This window comes from Pipistrellus kuhlii, unplaced genomic scaffold (genome assembly GCF_014108245.1).
Source record: "Pipistrellus kuhlii isolate mPipKuh1 unplaced genomic scaffold, mPipKuh1.p scaffold_m20_p_2, whole genome shotgun sequence".
NCBI lineage: Eukaryota > Metazoa > Chordata > Mammalia > Chiroptera > Vespertilionidae > Pipistrellus > Pipistrellus kuhlii.
In genome coordinates, this window is record NW_023425515.1 from 59,333,143 (window position 1) to 59,337,498 (window position 4,356).

Below are 4,356 nucleotides of genomic sequence, written 5' to 3' on the forward strand. Positions count from 1 at the left end.
CGAGGAGGAGGAGGAGGGGGGCCGAGGAGGCGGGGAGGAGGGGGAGGAGCAAAACGGAGCAAAGAGAACGTCTTGGAAAGGAAGCTGGAAAAAAAAAAAAAGTCTCCCAAACTCAGTTTTTCTCCCCAACACCCATTTTCTGTCTGTTGCGCCTCCGTCTCGCGCTTCCCCCAACTTCTCTCTTTCCCATACAAATGGGGTGCCCTCTGCCTTCCTCCCACAGCCCCGGGCACCCACTTTCTCCTTAGCTTAACCTCGGACCCTTGCTCTCAGAGGCTATCCTCCTCTCTCCAGTCTCTTCTTCCCAAGCTTTCCTCTGACATCCCTCCTCTCCATAGTCTCTCCTTCATGCTGCAAACTATTGACTAAATCACTAAAAGCAAACTGTGTTATTAAACTTGTGTCCTCCCCCCGCCTCCCCCCACCCCCTTGCCAAAGTTCGTTAGCAACTGTGGAGAAAATAAGGAAGCCAGTCCTGGGGAGGCCCCAAGGCCACTCTCCCGGACCCCGGGTGGATTGGAGAGGGAGGGTTCGCCATCCTCTTGACAGCGCCCTGCCCTGACCTCCATTCATCATCCCAGGATGGAGGAGCAAGGCGAAGGAGGAGAGGGGGAGGGGGGAGGCGCTCCGGAGGAAAGTTATATCCGTGTGTGCAAGTGAGTGTGTGAAATCCTCTCTGTAGTGCTGGGCAGAAAACATTCAGAATAGCGGTTCTCAAACTTGGGTTGCATCAGAACCCCTAGGAGGTTTCTTAAAACACGCTACTGGGCCCCACCCCCAGAGTTTCTGGGTCAGTAGGGTCTGGGGTTGGCCCAGGGGAATTTTCATTTCTAGTAAATTCCCAGGTGCTGCTGCCACTGCTGGTCCGGGGCCACATTTGATTTATTTATTTATTTATTTATTTATTTTTAATTTAAAACTTTTAATTGATTTCAGAGAGAAGAAGGGAGGGGGAGAGTGAGAGAGAAACATCAATGAGAGATCAACATGATTGGCTGCCCCTACTGGGGATCCAGTGCGTGCTCTGACCTGGAATCCAACCAGCCACCTCCTGGTGCATGGAAAGACGCCCAACCAACTAAGCCACATCTGCCTGGCGAGGGCCACATTTTAAAAACTTACTCAGGGTATTAAGAAGTCAAACATATACTGAGTTGGTGGCATAGTAGGTCCCCTTTGAGGATGAAACATAAATTGTGAAGGGTAATTTCATACCCTTATATGGCCATTGAGTAAACCAAGATCCAAAAGGGTTAAGGTGTTTATTCAAAGTGAACCTCGAGTTTGTGCAGAGTGGGAAGGAAGGTGACCTGGGAGTTGGTCAGGCAGGCCAAGAGCTGGTCGGAGGACAGTGTTGCCCTCCCTCCCCCTGGGAGTCAGGAAGCCACTGCGTGGCTTTGAGAAAGTCACCACCTTTCTGGGCCTCTGGGCCTCAACTGTGTTTTCTTTAGTTTCTCATCAGTAAAAATACATACTTTATGCTGAGCATATGATTTTAATAGAATCTGAATAGAAAGATGTTTAAAAGGGTAAGTACATTTTATACATTTTCAACAAGATGAAAAAGACCATGAACCCCCTCTTTGAACTATACATTTGTATCCTTTCTTCTCTAGTTCCTTCCCTCTCCACTACCTGTCTCTCTTAATCGCCAACATTCCCCTCTAACATTCTCCAAGACCTGTTTCCCCCCCTCCCCACCCAGTCAATTATGATGTTAGCTTCTACCTTCTCACCATCCTCCTTCTGAGGCACCATTCAGGCCTACAACCCCTGGGGTCCACTCTGGGTACAGAACTCTTCATTTCCCAAGGGAATGGGTCAGCCAGCCTTCCCCTGCACTGAACACACTCCCTTTCCCCACAGCCCCACCAAGGGGATCCTGCTGCTTGTTTTTCAAAGATGATTCCAAGAATCACTGGCAATATGGGAGTCCAATGAGAACAGGATACATGAAGTTTTCACTGATTCTTCAATTTCTTATATATAGGAAGATTATATATACACTAGTATCTATACCAATAAAAGGGTATTATGCAAATTAGATGGGGAAACCTTCTGGACATCCTTCTGGACAAATCCATGGTGGCGGAGCTGAAGCAGAGGCGGTTAGGGGTGAGCAAGCCAGTGGGGGTGGGGGTGGCAGTTGGGGGCAATCAGGCCAGCAGGGGGTCAGTTGGGGTGAGCAGGCCTGCAGGCAGCATGGTTAGGGATGAGCAGGCAGGCAGGCAGGCAGGTGAATGGTTAGGAGCCAGGGGTCGCAGGTCAGGCCTAAACCTGCAGATGGACATCCCTTGAGGGGTCCCAGATTGGAGAGGGTGCAGGCCAAGCTGAAGGACACCCACCTCATGCACGAATTTCATGCACGGGGCCACTAGTGTGTGATATATATATATATATATCAACATCTCCAAGATTTCCCTTACCCCTTCACATTGTCCTAGAACTTACTCCCTCTATTTTGGCCTTTGGTTCTCACCCTGGACTCTGAGTCAGAGTCAGAGCACCACAGAAAACAAAGATTACCACAGCTTGCACCAACACTATTTAGCCAGGAGAAAAACCCATGGCCTTGTAATGAGCAGAAGAGTCCCTCCATCCCAGGCTGTTCATCTTTCCCATATAGTTCAGACAGAAAGCAGATCACAGCTTAACTGAGAGGGCTTAATTCTGCCGCAGCTGGTGTGGCTCTTCGTATTAACATAATTATGTTTGTTATTTTTTAAAATATATTTTATTGATTTTTTTACAGAGAGGAAGGGAGAGAGAGAGCTAGAAACGTCAATGAGAGAGAAACATCGACCAGCTGCCTCTTGCACACCCCCCACAGGGGATGTGCCCGCAACCAATGTACATGCCCTTGACTAGAATCAAACCTCAGACCTTTCAGTCCAGAGACTGACGATCTACCGCTGAGCCAAACCGCTTTCGGCTACGTTTGTTATTATTATTCCTGTTAAGAACATTGTATCTCTGAACTCTCCCCCTGTCCCTTGCTAAAGTCTCCCTCCCTCTCTCCCTCTCTGTTAGTTTCTGTATTCTAACCCTCCCCACCCCACAGTAGCCCTGAGCCATCTTATTCAGAATCGGGGCTTCTGGTAAGATGCTTTCTGCTGCTCTTCACTCTGCTCTTCACTCTGGCATCTTGCTTTCTTATGGGCTTTCTGAGCTCCATCAAGAAGGAAGCATTTAGCATGGAAGCGATCACCACATTTATTATGTTTGGGGGCAGGCAGGGACTGTAGGTCTAATAAGTCACCACATCACTAAGGTGTGCAGAGTAACTGCAAGGAATCCCAGTGAGTGAGGTAAAGAGAGAGGTGTTCCCGTCTCAGTGTGCTGAAGATACTATACTTGTATTGTAAAAATAGAGAGCTAGGTTGTGAAAGCGATCTGGAGATGATTATGCTGAGAAAATTACTATGATGTATAATAGACAAAGAATAATTTTCTCTCTGTTCAATATAAATCTGTTCTACCCAGAGGGAAGGGTGTTTGGGTGAAAAGGTGAATGGATTAAGAAGTGCAAATTGATAGTTATAAAATATAGTCATAGTGATATAAAGTATAGCATAGGGAATATAGTCAATAATATACATATAATATACATATATATATATAATGTATACACACACACACACCATACATGGTTATTATATATACCATATAATAACCATGTATGGTATCAGGTTGGTATGTCAGGGGGAACAATTTGTAGGTATATGATTCACTATGCTGCACACTTGAAACTAATGCAAAATAATTTGAATGTAAACTGTATTTGAAAAATAAAAGTTGAAAAATTCTAAACACGTCATATATATATATATGTATATATATATATATATATATGTGTGTGTGTGTGTGTGTGTGTGTGTGTGTGTGTATATATATATATATATATATTCCTGATTATAAAATATGCTCATTGAAAAAAATTAGAAAAGCACAAAGAAGGGGGAAATCACCTTAAATCCTACCCAGGGATGACACTATAACCAGACTGAGATGTATTTCTAGTTATTTTTCTCTATTATTTTTGTTTCTCATTAATACAAATACATACTTCATCTACATTGAGTATATGAGTCTAATTGATCAGAATTGAAAGATATTTTACAGTGCGACGTAAACAGATACCTTTATTCAATATTTTGCAGTACTTTTTTCTTACGCATTTGGTAATTTTGGCAGGAGCCAGTTTCTTTATTGATTTATCTGGTACTTGCATATTTTGCAAAATTGTGTCCATTGCACAGCATATACAAGTAGTTATCTTACTTTTTAAATTTAATATCCTGTGATTCTTATCTCCAGGTCATTAAGTCTTCTCTAAAGTTTAACTTTAACAGCTAT